A 16,453-nucleotide genomic window follows, 5' to 3' on the forward strand; every position below is an offset into this window, starting at 1 on the left:
CAAATCCAATCATAGAGAACTCTCAGTGTTTGGAAGATGGTCTTGACTTTTTGAGAGGAAAACCACAGTGCATGAGATGGGGGTAGGCAGAGAAATATGATTTGTAGCTATAAAGGCAATGACAGGAAGAGGGTCTTCTTATCTTTCAGGAGATCATTATTGGACCTGAGTCTCAGGAAGGCACTCATATCCCATAGAACTTACTAACTGTGACGTGAGTCTCTCTAGCATGAGCTCTATCCCATTATGGGATCGAGCAAATCCACATGCCAAAGTTGTTCTTCCACTCCCCCAGTGGGGATGTCTAAAAAATCCATTAATAAAAAACAAGGGCTGAGGACAGGGCTCATGCTGTAATCTCACTTTGAGAGGCTGAGGTGGGAGGATCACATGAGACCAAGAGTTTGAGATCAGCCTGGGCAATATAGTGAGACCCTGTCTCTATCAAACAACAACAAAAAATAGTCGGGCATAGTGGGGTGCCCCTGTGGTCCCAGCTGCTCTGGTGACTGAGGTGGGAGGATTGCTTGAGCCCAGGAGGTTGAGATTGCACTGAGCTATGAATTGTACCACTGTGCTTCAGCCTGGGTGACAAGGAGACTCTCTTAAAATAATGATAATGATAATAATAAACGGTATCTCAGCCAGGTCCAGTGGCTCATGCCTGTAATCCCAGCACTTTGGGAGGCAGAGGCGGGCGGATCACCTGAGGTCGGGAGTTCGAGATCAGCCTGACCAATAAGGAGAAACCCCGCCTCTACTAAAAATACAAAATTAGCTGGGCATGGTGGTACGTGCCTATAATCCTAGCTACTTGGGAGGCTGAGGCAGGAGAATCGCTTGAACCTGGGAGGCGGAGGTTGCAGTGAGTCGAGATCACACCATTGCACTCCAGCCTGGGCAACAGGAGCGAAACTCGGTCTCAAGAGTAATAACAATAAATAAATAAAAATAAACAGTATCTCAATGAAAACTTTAATGTAGTTGTTGAGAATGTAGGCCTAGGATTCAAATTGCCTTGGTTCAATTTATTAACGATGTATGCCTTGGTCAAGGCACTTAATCTCTAAGCTTCAGTTTCCTAACCCATAAAAAGGTGATAGTAAGTTGGGCTTGGTGGCGCATACCTGTAGTTCCAGCTACTTGGGAGGCTGAGGCAGGAGAATCGCTTGAACCCAGGAAGTGGCAGTTGCAGTGAGCTGAGTCGTGTCACTGCATTCCAGCCTGGGTGACAGAGCAAGAGTCCGTCTCAAATCAAAACAAAACAAAACAAGGGTCCATTTTCAGGAATAGAGCATGGCAGCAGCTAACTCCAGGCGGTCTTGGTACCCCAAGAGGAAGGTGGCCATGGGTTTCCAGGTACCATGTTCTGAGTACAGTGTAATGGTAAGGAACGCAGCCTCCAGGATATACACACACACACACACACACACACACACACGTACATATATATACACATATACATGCATATATGTACATATACACACATATATGTGCATATATACACATATACATATATACATATATACACATATACATATATACACATATATACACATACACATATATATGTATATGTATATATAATTTTATATATAGTGTGTGTGTCTACACACACACACACACTGACATGCACATGGTATTCCAGTGTTAATGGAATATCACTCAGCTAGAAAAAGGAACACAATGATGGCCTTTGCAGCAACTTTGATGGATTTGGAAGCCGTTATTCTAAGTGAAGTAACTCAGGAATGGAAACCCAAACATCATATGTTCTCACTTATAAGTGGGAGCTAAGCTACGAGGATGCAAAGGCATAAGAATGACATAATGGACTTTGGGAACTCGTGGGGAAGGGTGGGAGGGTGATGAGGGATAAAAGACCACACATTGGGTACAGTGTATACTGCTTAGGTGATGGGTGCACCAAAATCTCAGAAATCACCACTAAAGAACTCACCCATGTAACCAAAACACACCTGTTCCCCAAAATCTATTGAAATAAAAATCTAATCATTGAATCTGGCAAGAAAAAAAACATGGTATTGCACCTTCTGGGTATGATCAGGTTACCCCGTGGACGTAATGTTTGGGTACCTAGAGAGGCCCCAGCATTGGGGCAGTGCAGCTCAGGCCACCCCAGATCCCTCCACACCCCCAGGACTCTGGTGGTCCACCTCCAGCCTCTGATGAGGGCTCATTACCCTTCTAAGCTGCCCCACAGGACAATATCTAAGATGGCCCATCTGCCAAAATGGTCCCTACAAAACATACTCTGCCACAACAAACTTTGGGGGTGCAAGTCAATGTCGGCTTCCTAGCCACAGTCTTTCCCCCTCCAGGTGCTCAGGATGGAGTCACACGCAACCCCCACAGTCACTTCCCTTTCTCTAATCTTAGCTTTAGCTTACGAATGAACCCAAAAAGGATTAGAATCGATTGAATTGGTAATTCATTTTAATCAAAATAAATGATTTCGACTCATTAGATTATGGCAAACTGATGAAACTCCCCAAAGCCTCTCAGAGAAGCTGCTCTCACTGGACTTCAGGTGCAGGAATAGGGGCTAAACACCCCCACCTTTGTGTGTGTGTGTTAGGAGGTGAAGGACAGCATAGTATTTGCAAAAAAAGAGAAAATTCCTTATAAATTCTCTCTTTTTTTTTTTATTTTTATTTTTTTTGAGATGGAGTTGTGCTCTGTCACCCATGCTAGAGTGCAGTGGCGTGATCTCGGCTCACTGCAACCTCCACCTCCCGGGTTCAAGCAATTCTGCTGCCTCAGCCTCCCAAGTAGCTGGGATTACAGGCACCCACCACCATGCCTGGCTATTTTTTTTTTTTTTTTTTTTTGAAACAGAGTCTCACTTTGTCACCCAGACTGAACTGCAGTGGCACAATCTCTGCTCACTGCAAAGTGCTGGGATTACAGGTGTGAGCCACTGCACCTGGCCTAAAATTTTTAAAACATTTTTTGAGATGGAATCTTGCTATGTTGACCAGGCTAGTCTCGAACTCCTGGCCTTGAGCAATCCTCCCATCTCTGCCTCCCAAAGTGCTAGGATTACACATGTGAGCCACTGCACTGGCTAGTGCATGCATTTCTGAACAGCCCAGCAAGGCTAGAGAAGGGCATGAGAATGAACTGTCATTTATGGATGGAGCCAGGATATTAGTTGGGCCAATCAACTTTAACCTGCCTAAAAAGCAAAGGGAAAATATTGGCTCATGAAAGTGGAAAGTTGAAGCGTGGGTTCCAGCACCAGGCCTAGCTGGATTCAGGCTTCAAAGGATGCCACCAAGATCTGTTTTTCAATGCTGCTTCCTCTCAGTACTGATTTCATTCTCAGCCAGGTTCCCGCTGGGGTAGCAAAGTAGCCACGGCACTTCTTAGGGCTGCCTGCTCTCAGTTCAAACCAAGAGGGAAATCCAGTGTGTTTTCATCCTAGCATTCCCAGTTAAAGTCCTGAGATTCACTGCAATTGCCATACCCGTGTCCCATGGCCATGCCTGCAAGACCTGTTGATGGGCCAGGTGCAGGCTCGGGTCGGGACTAGTCAGGGCTCCCCTCTAAGACGAGGCACCAAAACCATGTGGCTGAGAGTAGGAAGAGGTGGTCCAGAGACCTGTGATCATCCAGGGAGGGAGGAAGGCTGCCGGACAGGAAAACCAACAGATAGATACCCTACGTGTTTAATTTTTACTATCAGAGACCAGACTCGAGCTAAACTGCCTGGCAGCCAAACCTAGCTTCCCAACTGTGTAGGCTGGAGCAAGGCATGTAATTTCTTGGTGTCTTGGTTTCTGTATCTGTAGAATAGAAATAAGAATAGTCCCTACCCAATAGGGGTTTTGAAAGAGTAAATGAGTTTTTATTTTATTGTATTGTATTATTTTATTTTAGTGTTTCGTTTGTTTGTTTTTGCCTGAGGCAGGGTCTTGCTTTGTTGCCCAGGTTGGAGTGCAGTGGTGTGGCCACGGCTCACTGCAGCCTCGACCTTCTGGGGTCAAGTGATCCTCCTGCCTCAGTCTCCTGAGTAACTGGGACTACAGGCGCACACCGTCATGCCCAACTAATTTAAAAAAAATTTTTTTTTTTTTTTGAGATGGAGTTTTACTTTTGTTGCCCAGGTGGGAGTGCAATGGCGCGATCTCAGCTCACTGCACCCTCTGTCCCCCAGGTTCAAGCAATTCTCCTGCCTCAACCTCCCAAGCAGCTGGGATTACAGGCATGTGCCACCATGCCCAGCTAATTTTGTATTTTTAGTAGAGGCGGAGTGTCTCTATGTTGGTCAGGCTGGTCTTGAACTCCCGACCTCAGGTGATCCGCACCCCCCCTTTGGCGTACCAAAGTGTTGGGATTACAGGCATGAGCCACTGCACCCGGCCTAAAGTTTTTTTTTTTTAGAGATGGGGTCTTGCTGTATTGCCCAGGCTGGTCTTGAACTCCTGAGCTCAAGCAATCCTCCCACCTCAGCCTCCCAAACTGCTAGGATTATAGGCATAAACAATAGCACCCAGCCCATAAGTGAGTTGTTACAAAGCATTTAGAATAGTGCCTAGAATTACCCATCAAGGGTTGAATCAATGTTATTGACTCTGGTTATTGTGGTAGTGAGTTGACCTTGTTGCCCCCGGTTTTGTGTTTATTCACAGTTATTCCAGGTGTTTCTGGCCCCCACTCATCTATCATGGTGATGTGATGACTCCGCCTCCCAATCATGCTGTTCAGCGTGATTAAAACCAAGGCCCAGGTCTGGAACATGGGCCCATATTGTTTCCCACCAGAAAGATCAGCGTGCATAGCAAGGTCCTTTTAATTCACAGTTCAGGACCTGCCATGGAAACCCTAGCCATTCCTGCGTTTGGCAGGAAGACAGCAGCCAAGAGGAAATCCTAGTACTTGGTGCCTTCCCGTAGGGAGGTTGCAATCTAATCTAAAAGACCAGAACACTCTGTCAATGCAGTCTGAACCAGGATCCATTCCCAGGGGGAGCAGCCAAATTGCTCAGCCAGGCCGTCTGTAGAGCGACATCCTTCCTCTGCAGCTCCTTCTAACTTAGCACGTGAATGAGCAATTAGAGATGAACACAGAATCCGACTGAATCCCAAAGTCTGGCTCACCTGCTTCTGTCCCCTCTCCTGGACAACACAGGGAAAGAAAAAGTACAACTCTTCCCCCACGTAGTACCAGCAGGGTAACCCGAGAACATCCATTTAGCACGTCTGTCCCTGCAAAAAGGACCTTCCAGTGACACCAAGCTGAGCGTATCCTCGCTCTATTTATAGGTGCTGTTTGTTTAATTTGAGTCCAGTCTCTAAGAATAAGTAATGAACTCATCTTGGGGATCGGCCAGAGCCTACAACTCTGAGACGACCCGTAAACCCCTTTCCCTTTCCTTCTGGTTCTGGAAGGGATTCTGTAGTTCAAAGGTGAGCCACTTTTGTTTGCTGGGCTAGGGCGGGCTTGAAACCCAGACGTGTTTGGAGATTTGGTTTTATGATGGTTTCTTAGTATGGTTTTGGGATTGCTTATTTATTTACTTTTTTTTTTTTTTTTTTTTTTTTTTTTTTGGTGTTTGGCTTTGGATTGGTGATTGCAGAACAGATCTGTAAACTCTTTGTCCCCCACAAAAGATTGACAAAGACTGAATATCTCCAGCCCTTCGTTGGTTGATCTTCAGATACCAAGAGACCTCGCGGGGACTCAGATATCCCCCAGTAAGGAGGGCATGGCCTTGAAGAAGAAAAATCCATTCCTTTTCAGTTTCTTTCTGACTTGGTAGCAAAAACTGGGGTCAGGTTATCTCCTAAGGTCTGATACCATTCCTGGGATGCTGTTTTGTTTTGTTTTTTTCAGGCTGTGTGATAAGGACCAGGAGCCATGACCTACTTAAACTTTAAACATCTAAGCCCAGAACTGGTTGCACTTGAGTCCAAAGGAGGATTGTGTCTTGCAAACAAGTTCAGTTTGCAATTTAAGCTGCTCCCTTGCTGGCCTGATGGTTTAGTGACCTTGAGAACTGGCCCCACTGATTCTGAGGGAATGACCTAAATGCTGCCTTTGGGCTTGGTTCAGTATATTCTTATATTGAAGTATATTAGTCCTTCCTGACACTACTATAAAGAACCACCTGAGACTGGGTAATTTATAAAGAAAATAGGTTTAATTGGCTCATGGTTCCACAGGCTGTACATGAAGCCTGGCTTGGGAGGCCTCAGGAAACTTACAATCACAGCAGAAGGTGAAGGGGAAACAGGCACATCATCCCTGACAGGAGAAGGGGGAAGTGCCATGTACTTTTAACCAACTAGATCTAGTGAGAACTCACTCACTATCACGAGAACAGCATGGGGAAGCCCGCCCCCATGATCCAATCACCTCCCTCCAGACCTCTCCTCCATCGTCAAGGATTATAATTCCACATGAGATTTGGGTGGGGACACACAGCCAAACCATACCATGTAGCTTCCCCTGATTCTCCCTCTCCATGCATTTACCCTTAAGAAGGTAACCAGGCAGCCAGGCATGGTGGCTCATGCCTGTAATCCCATCACTCTGGGAGGCCAAGGTGGGTGGATCACCTGAGGTCTGGAGTTCGAGACCAGCCTGGTCAACATAGTGAAACCCCATCTCTACTAAAAATACAAAAATTAGCCAGGCATGGTGGTACACACTTGTAATTCCAGCTAGTCAGGAGGCTGAGCCATAAGAATCACTTGAACTCAGGAGGCAGAGGTTGCAGTAAGCCAAGATTGCACCATTGCACGCCAGCCTGGGTGATAGAGCGAGACTCCGTCTCAACAACAAATAAAAAAGAAGAAGAAGGTTCTTTTTTAAGCAGGCTTCTCTGAGAAGGCAAAGAGCAGTGTCCATTCATTCATTTCTCCCAATATCTGTGGCCCCTCTACTCTATGCCAGATACTACTGTGGGCACAAGAGACACCTTGATGAAGGGGACGGGGTGGTGGTGAGGTGATATGGTCTGACTGACAAGAAAACATTTAGCCTGTCTTCTTTCTTCCATTCATCCATTCTTCCATTCAGAAAATATTTACGATGCATGGTCTATGTGTTAGGCACAGGACTGGGTGACAGAATACAGCACTGAGTGAGAGAGATTGCGCCTTGCCCTTGAGTAGTTTGGAGTCCAGTGGGGAAGATGGATATTAATGAAATAATCACCTAAATAAAGACAAATGACAATGATGTCATAAATAAAGACAAATGATGGAGAGCCCATGAGACAAAGGTCAAGGGGCCATGTGAGAGTCTAAGAGAGGGATAGGCCTGGTTGGGTAGGCAGAGAATGGACGAAGACTAGGCATACTTGAGATGTCCCCAGTGGCGTGTTGTCTGTTGTGTACGGGGACAACCAATGGCTCTCTGTAGAAGGTGTGCTTTTGAGTTTCTACAAGCTGCGCGGGGCCATCCACACTCTCACCTGATTGTCCTGAGGACTGCCACAGGCTGATAGGTCTCAGGGAGAGTTTGGCCCACAAATGAGGGTTCTACCTGGGTGATCAGCACATTAAGGTTGTGACCTTGACTTATGGGTTTGCAGTGGACAGAGTGACAGATAAGAGGACACTGTTCTCATTCTGCCTCATTGGGTAAAGGAGTATACAATTGCGTCATCCCATGATGCCATTTTCAGACCTGTGCCTGTACATGGTGGCTCTATCACCACGCTCAGAGACCAGGATAGAAAGATGGCCGCACGTTCCCCTCTGCAGTTTCACGCAGACATGGGGAGCATCTCAAATGTTCACATGCAATGGCTTTGGAAAAGAAATTCCTCAAAGGAGCAGTTAGCATCATGTAGTATCTTTCTATACTAATGTGGGGGCAACTTTGAGCCAATCCCTTCAGCAGAGAGCTTTAGTGTATTTGAAGAAATATTCTTGTATTTTGTCTCTTTTATGCCCAGTGTTTTGTAGGCACCAAGTAAAAGCCAAGAAAAATATAAGGAATTGCCCTGTCCCGAAGAAGTTTACAAGGACATTCAGAAAAGAATTTTCTGCCAGGTGTGGTGGCTCATGCCTCTAATCCTAACACTTTGGGAGGCCAAAGCAAAAGGATTGCTTGAGCCCAGGGGTTCAAACCAGGCTAGGTAACACAGTGAGACCCTATCGCTACCAAAAAAAAAAAAAAAATAGCTGGGCATGGTGGCATGTGCCTGTAGTCCCAGCTACTCAGAAGGCTGAGATGGGGGATAGCTTGAGCCCAGGAGGCGGAGGTTGCAGTGAGTCATGTTTGCACCACTGCGCTCCAGCCTGTGTGACAGAGCAAGACTCTGTCTCAAAAAAAAAAAGAATTTTAATTCATTTATTCAACAAATATTTGAGTACCTATGTTGTGCCAGACACAGAACCAGGAACCAGTGAGTAAGACAAGCACGATGCTTGCCTCATGGAGCTTACAGTCTAGAGAAAGGAGAGAGATACTCAAACCATCAACAAACACAATAATTTTGGGTGGTTTTACGTGCTAGACAGGTCAGAGACCTCTCAGAGAGCATGACATTTGAGCAGCTGTGAAAAGATTTAAAGGAAGAGCATTCTAGATACAGGGAAACAGGAAGTGGAAGGCTCTTGAGGCACGCAGCAGATTGGCTTAAGAAATAACACAAGAAGTGAGTGTGGCCACAACTCAGCGAGGGGGTGAGTCATTGGCAGGCCAGGTGTAGAGTGCGAATTTTATTTTGAATGCAAAGTAAGCCTTTGGCAGGTGAAAACATGACACTCCAACTGAACCTACTGATCTACCTCAGGGAGATTCTGTAGCCTCAGTGAAATTTTGGGAGTAACAGACCTGGGATTCTTAGAACTCAGAGCCCCAGGTAAACCTACAGATGGAAAGAAAAGAAATTGGCCAGGCACAGTGGCTCATGCCTATAATCCCAACACTTTGGGAGGCCAAGGCAGGAGAATCTCTTGAGGTCAAGAGTTCAAGACCAGCATGGGCAACATAGCAAGACCCTCTACAAAAAATTTTTAAAATTAGCTGTACATGATGTTGCACACTTGTAGTTCAGCTACTCAGGAGGCTGAGGCAGGAGGATCTTGAACCCAGGAGTTTGAGGCTGCAGTGAGCTATGGTCACACCATTGCACTCCAGCCTGGGCCACAGAGCAAGACCCTGTCTTGAAGAAGAAGAAGGAGAAGGAGAAGGAGGAAGAGGAAGAAGAGGAAGAGGGAAGAAGGAAGATGGCAGACAGGAGAAGAAGGAGGAGGAGGAACAAGAAGAAGAAGGAAGAAAAATAATAACAAATTAATATTGGTCTGTTTCTTGAGCCTGGGAGGTTGAGGCTGCAGTGAGCCATGTTCATGCCACTGCACTCCAGCCTGGGTGACAGAGTGAGACTCTGTTTTAAAAAAAAAAAAAAAAGCCAGTCATGGTGGCTCACACCTGTAATCCTAGCACTTTCGGAGGCTGAGGCAGGTAGATTGCCTGAGCTCAGGAGTTCAAAACTACCTTGGGCAACATGGTGAAACCCTGTCTCTACTAAAATATAAAAAATTAGCGGGGCATGGTAGCATGTGCCTGTAGTCCCAGCTACTCAGGAGGCTGAGGCACGAGAATCACTTGAACTTGGGAGGTGGATGTTGCAGTGAGCTGAGATCTTGCCACTGTACTCCAGCCTGGGAGATAGAGCAAGACTCTGTCTCAAAAAAAAAAACAAAAAAAAAGGAACAGTCACTTCTAACCTCAGAGGCTTTCTTGAGTAGGAGAAGGTGAAACTGCAAAGTGAATAAACCATATAACAGGTCCCTGCTTGTGGCTCAGCATATTTCTCTCCTTTTGGGGACAACGCCCTATGTGTCCTTCAGGAAGCCACTGTTCTGTTCTTGGGAATATGATTTGGCTCAAGCTAGTCAGAAATATTTTTCACTTCCTATCCCCACACCAAAATGACTGGCTCTGGGATGGGCACAGAACCCAGTCAGAGCCAATGAAACTCAAGAAGACATTGTCTACAGCCTCTGGCAAAAAAAAAAAAAAAAAAAAAAAAAAAGCTTTCTCTCTTTTCCGTGGGAGCCATCAGTATAAAGATGCAAAGTTTAGAACCACTGCAGGCATTTGTGACTATGGGGAAGATTCTGGAACTGTTAGGGGCTGTGGGGGAGCATCGCATGGTGCCTGAGGATGAAGCCAGCACTACAGAAGGAAGAGCGAGAGATGGAGAACACTGTGTCCTTGTGACGCTATTGAGCCCCAGGATTGAGCCTTGCCTGAAGCCAGACCTATTGCTGGAGGTTTTAGTGGCCTCTTCCAGTTAAATGCTTTTTATTATATAAGCCAGTGTAAGTGGGATTTTCCTTGCTGCATATTATAAAAGCCCATATGATACAAACATTGCAATAGGTACCCAACAACACTGAGGGCCTCCTCTGCACCTTCAGTTTCTAGGAGGAAGTAAGCCTGATCCAGGACCCAAATAAATGGTCTTGCCTCCCCCTTCTCTATTTCAGAGTTTCCATGCCTCCCGTCACCATAGCACTGTGACTCTCATGGAAAGGCAGAGGAAGCAGAGGAGGAGAGGGTGCCTGTTTCCAGGCTGCATTGCCACATTGGGGTGGGGGCTGGAGAGAGAAAGAGAGAGGCGGCTCCGAGCCTGACATTTCAGGATAGAGATAACAGGGTAAAAATAAACTCCCGAGCGCCTGTAGCAGCACTCGCTTCTCTGGCTTCACAGTTATCTCTTTCTGCTTCAGGGACAGAAGAGTTCCTTTCGGGTCACCCCTTGGACTGCCTCTTCCCAGCCCCCCGCGGGGGAGGAGGACGCATAGGTCATTGATTTACGTCTGTCTGTCTACACCCGCTCTTTCACCGCAGGCAAGTCAAGGGACTGATCCCCTCCATCCCGTAGCCCCTCTTTTTATCCTGCAAATCACCTTTCACATCTGATGCTCCAGAAGCTCGGTAAGGTGAGTGAGGCAAGGGCCGGGGTCTCCCCATTTCCCAGATGGGAAAAAGCAGTGGGGCTTGGAAAGGTGAAATGATTTTCCCCAAATCACACAGCTCATTAGTGCTAATGTGTTCTGATCTAAAGCCAGGGCCTTTTCTGCCTTTCCGTCTTTGATCAGGAGTAAAAGCAGTTTGATTCCCTCTCTGCAGGGCTTGTGGACAGCCAAGCAGGCTGGGTACACACATCACCTGGGACACAAGTATCATCGTGTGTCTCCTGACAGCCACACCGCTCTGTCCCCTTTGTCCCCTTCCCATCACACAGTGTCTGAGTTTTGTATTTGCCAATGAGCAACCTACTTACTTACTACAGAAGGGCGGCTGGGACGACACAGTGTCAAGGAACCCAACCCAGCTCTGCCACTGAAGTCCACAGAGGGTCTCTGAGCCTCAGTTTTCTAATCTTTAAAATGGTGATCAAAATATACCTACGTAGGATTAAATAAAGCATTGCATGCCAGGCACTTGGCCTGTGCCTGGTACATGATCATCTAAATGTTGGAGCTTCCTGTGACAATGATAGCTTCTCCTATGCTGGTGTATGGGTATAGCGACAATGTCCCTCACCCATGTCCGCAGTACATGCCCTTCGAGTTCTTTCTCTCTCAGTGGCCAAGGATTTGCAACAAGCCATTTCATCAGTTAAGACGCCTGTGGTTGCAAGCGACCGAAACACTGATCCTCACTGGATTACATGAAAGGGGAATTTATTGGCTTGGTGGGTAGCTCCAAAGGCAGCCAAGGGTAGAGCCTAGCTTCAGGCACAGCTGGATCCAGGATGGAACCGATACCATCAGGATTGGGTTTCTTGGCTCCATTCTCTGCTGTGAGCGCCCTCCTCATAGGGGATACAGGGGTTCCAGCATCTCCCCTTCTTGGGTTCAAAGCCAGTGGGAAAGAGCCAGCCCCAGCATTCCCAGCAAAAGCCTGTTTGCATCTCACTACCCATCTAGAACCCACACCCATCACTCCACCCAGAGGAATGAAGACAAGCGCAGACGGCCCGAGGTGGGTCCAGTCTGCTCAAACCCAGATCTGAGAGTAGTGAAAAATGATTGCCCAGAGCAAAATCAAGTTTGGCCACCAAAAGCAAAGGTGACTTCTGCAGCCACCCACTCTCCTTCGCCTTGTGCCCCACGATGAACACTGATGAATTGGCTTCTGTAATCCCAGGGAAGAGATGGGCTTCAAGCAGGCTGCAAAACCAGGCCGGCGGGCTCCGACAACTCTCATCCAGAGTTCCCTCATTGCCATCTGCTGACCAGCTGGACCCGCTGACCTCAGACCAGAACCTTCCCCAAGCTTGATCTACAGCCTGCCACCTGGGGAGTCTACTTCCTTGAATAGGGGCTGGCAATCTGGGCTCTTTTTCAGGCCTCTGCCATGAGGCACTATATCCTTGTTCCAACTCAATTATTATTGATTCATTATTTGTCTTTCCTCTAAAAAAGGACCCAGCCATAACAAAAAGCCCCTCTTATGGTCCGTAGAAAATAAATACAACCAAAAGCAACACTACAATTAAATGAGAGCTGGTTGTTCTCGCTCGCTGTAAGCCTGAAGACTGGTGCTGTCATGGTTGCTGAAAGGGAAGATTAGGCCAGGCATGGTGGCTCGCACCTGTAATCCCATTACTTTGGGAGGCTGAGATGGGCGGATCACCTGAGGTCAGGAGTTCAAGACCAGCCTGGCCAACATGGTGAAACCCTGTCTCTACTAAAAATACAAAAATTAATTGGCCAAAGTGGGGGGGTGCCTGTAACCCCAGCGACTTGGGAGGCTGAGGCAGGAGAATCGCTTGAACCCAGGACGTGGAGGTTGCAGTGAGCCGAGATGATGCCACTGCACTCCAGCCTGGGTGACAGAGCAAGACTCCGTCTGAAGAAAAAAAAAAAAAAAAAAAGGCAAGTTTAGCTAGTGTCCAGGAGGTGCTAATGACCTAGGCCAGCACCAACTTGAGACTCGATGAAATTAAAACAACTGGAAACGAGGTAGTAAGAGAATAACTTCTACTAGGTGATTCTGCCGCCTTGATTGCTGGAGGGGTACATTTCATGTTAGTTGCCTGCATCATCGTCGGCAGTTCTCTCACGTACTGGTGAGTCTGCCACCCTAACTGTGTAAATTCCGTTTATACTGGTCAACCAGCAACCACAAAGACACTCTGGAAGCTTCCTCCCTCTCCCCTCCTCCCCAAGCCTGCAGGAGAGATGGAAAAGCAGCGGGTAAGAGAACACGGAAGATTTCTTTAGAAATAATTATGGTAATTATGTATGCATTTCCAGGGGGAGATTCTGGGAATTATTCCTAAAAGGCTGGAAAGAATTTCCTCTTTTGATCTCGATTCTGAGCCAGAGAAAATCAAATTAAGAAAGAAAAGCAACGGAGAATTCTCGGTGGGGAGGAAGGAATGGGGTTGGGGCTGTTTGTGAGGTTCCGGGGGAAAGATGGAGAAAAGGAAAGTCCTCTGACACCTTTCTCTCTAGATGTTGGTAGATTTAGGAGGAAGAAGTGAGAGAGAAAAGGCAAGACAGGTGAAGTTGTGTTCTTCCATCTTTCTCGCAAGGCTTCACTCCCTCCCCTTGAGGGGCCACAAAGATGGTCCCCCTTGAGCTATTGAGGACGTAGTTTTTTGTAGCTTTTCCCACATCACACGTAGCTGGCCAGGCATCCTCCACAATGGCCCTCCCTTGCAGAGGAGCCCTGTGAATTCCAGCCAACACTCCAAGAGCCGCCACAACAAGATGAACAAGTGTAGGCGTGTGACGAGTTTTTTGTTTTTTTCTTTTTAATCCTCCCTTTCAGGCACTGGGAGAAATGGTCCTGTCACTTCTCTAAATTTTCTTCCGCGGTTGCTAAGCAGCACGCCTCTGCCCCTTCCACTTCCCTGTGCTCCTGCTTTCTTGTCTCTCTCCACCCTCCACCCCCGCACACTCACAGTGCTCTTCCCTGCCGTGGTTGGGAAATCAGAGAACAGCCCCCAAGCAGTTTGCAGCTCCCAGAGCCACAGCAGTGCAATGGCGGGTTCCCCGACAGAGACGTCTCCCAGCCTGCTCTGCAGAACATGCATGGAGGTCCGGGCAGGGAAGACCATTGCTTGAGCCCCCCTTCCTTCCTTCCTTTCTTTCTTTCTTTCCTTCCTTCCTTCTTTCCTTCCTTCCTTCCTTCCTTCCTTCTTTCCTTCCTTCCTTCCTTCCTTCTTTCCTTCCTTCCTTCCTTCCTTCCTTCCTTCCTTCCTTCTTTCCTTCCTTCCCTACCTCCCTCCCTCCCTCCTTCCCTCCCTCCCTCCTTCCCTCCCTCCCTTCCTTCCTTCCTTCCTTCCTTCCTTCCTTCCTTCCTTCCTTCCTTCCTTCCTCTACACTTCTTTCCTTGTTCCTTCCCTCCCAGCCATGCTACAATAGCCTTTGCCTGGAGACTAGACAGGGGAAACTCAAAAGTATGCAGGCACCAGACATTGCATTTCATGAGGGAAGGAGGCTGGATGTGAGACAACAGGGAATGGTGAGGACTGCTCCCTAAGTACCTGCCTAAGGAGGCCTTGCACTAGCACCAGCCAACTGGTGTTTCAAGGGAAGCTGGGCAACTTCCAGATTTTTAAAAATCTCAATGCAGGACGAGCAAAAACCCATCTGTGGGCCTCCAGTCTGTGGAGGAGAGCCCAGCAGGGTCCGTAATGCAGGTTTGTGACACAGTTCCATTTGAGGGTTGGTTGGGTGGTTTTGGCAGCAGAATGGAGGATTGGTGGGAGGCAGGCAGGGGCTGTGGACAGCAAGCCATGAGACCCAGCTGCCCCTTGGAGAAGCCAGAAGGCTTGGTGGCAGCCCCGGACCTTGATTTCTGTAGGACCTTCATCCAGTGGATGGGAGAATGGCCTAGCTGGACCGCAGACAAATAACCGGGGTGGAGAGAATGGACTGTCACTTTTCCCTTGGTTCCCAAAGCTGCCCATCCTGTTCCATGATGCCAAGCCCTAGGCCAGAAGGACCACAGGTTAATCAGGGTCAGGCACTGAACAGATGGGGCCTCAAGGGATCCCAAAGGTCCACGGGTGAAGCTAGAATGATGTATCGCTTTTCGGCTAAGTTGCAACCCCAGGGAGTCACGGTGGGGTTACTGTGGGTCGGGTGGAAGTGGCGTAAAGAAGGCCTGTGCTCTGAACTCCTTTGGGGCCATTCAGGAGCACCATGATCAGGCTCTCCCCCACTGGCCAGGACACAGCCCACAGGGCCCCATGGGGCTCTGTCTCCCTGCTCCCTTTCCCATTGGCCACAAAGACTTTGGATGACATTGAGACCTCAGCCAGACACAGGGACTGCAACCCTCCCAAAACAAACCAGCCAAGTCCCAGAGGGAGTGAAGGAATGGCCAAGTGCTGAGCTCTGTGCTGCAACTGACATTTGGAGGAGGAAGCTTCCGGGCCTAAAACTCAGAGGATGCACTTCCTGGGTTCTGTTCAGTCACTGGAATTACCTGCATGACAGCTTTCTCCAGAAGCTCCTCTGGGCAGCCAGCATTTCCATCTACCCTGGTCAGCATAGACCCAGCTCCGGCCTGTCCACCTGGATCTCAGGCTCAGTTTCTGAGGCCCGGTTCTCCCCCAGGTGCCGGGCTGCAATCAGCAGGGACTAAATCTCACTGCCAAGGGCCTGGGCCAAGGGATCCAACTCTCTGTGCTCCAGGAAGGGCTGAAGGAGCCTGCATGACTGGCGAGAGAAAGGCTACATCCAGATCCTCACACACCATCATCCCATTCCTTGGCCCCTGGAGGCTGGTGCTGCCCTGTGAGCCTCCAGAAACTGATGAACAACAGCTGGGAATACAAAAACGATCCACGGAGAATGACAGAGCCAGCTTATTTCTATACTTCTTTGTTTTTTAAAGTAACGAAGGGAGCTCTCTTCAGAAGCCTTTGGTTCCCTTGACTTTTCAAAGCAGTAAGAAAGGGAGGAAGGAAGTTGAGGCTCTTAAAGTCAGTTCTACTCAGGGAGTATTGATTGATGGCTGATCATACACCGTGCGAAGGAATGTAGGGTCCAGTACAACCTGCATCACCCAGAAAGATTCAGCAGAGAGTGACAGCCTCATCCTCAGCGGGCAGGGGAAGCCAGGCACCTTGCAAGGGCTTCTGCCTTCCATCATCACTAGTTTCAAGGAGTAGGTGGTATGATTCCCATTTAGCAGATGGGAAAGTAAAGCCCAGAGGCATTAAGTAATTGGCGAGAGGCCATGCTGGTAATGAGGGCAGAGTGGGCACTCAAATCAGAGCTGTCTGGATGGTTGCAAAGCCTGGACTGTTACCTGCAGAACACCAACTATGGGAAAGAACGATCTGGAGATGGTCCCAGAGATTGCTGGATTCGATACAGGAAATGTTTATTGAATGTGTGGAACCTGAAAAGGACCAGCTCTTCCAGTCCAGGGCCCCCCTAGGCCAGTCCCCCAACCGATCCATCAAATACACATGTCCAGTTTCTGCAGCATT

At 48.0% G+C, this 16,453-nt stretch overlaps 1 long non-coding RNA gene across 1 annotated transcript; it reads left to right on the forward strand.

Moving 5' to 3' along the window:
- Positions 1 to 5,299: 5,299 nt before the first annotated feature.
- Positions 5,300 to 12,525, forward strand: LOC105467738 (uncharacterized). The gene is made up of 3 exons (XR_979104.2): positions 5,300 to 5,432; positions 10,719 to 10,931; positions 12,145 to 12,525. It is a non-coding gene; the product is annotated as an uncharacterized lncRNA (long non-coding RNA).
- Positions 12,526 to 16,453: the final 3,928 nt, after the last annotated feature.

The sequence above is a fragment of the Macaca nemestrina genome, chromosome 18 (assembly GCF_043159975.1).
Source record: "Macaca nemestrina isolate mMacNem1 chromosome 18, mMacNem.hap1, whole genome shotgun sequence".
NCBI lineage: Eukaryota > Metazoa > Chordata > Mammalia > Primates > Cercopithecidae > Macaca > Macaca nemestrina.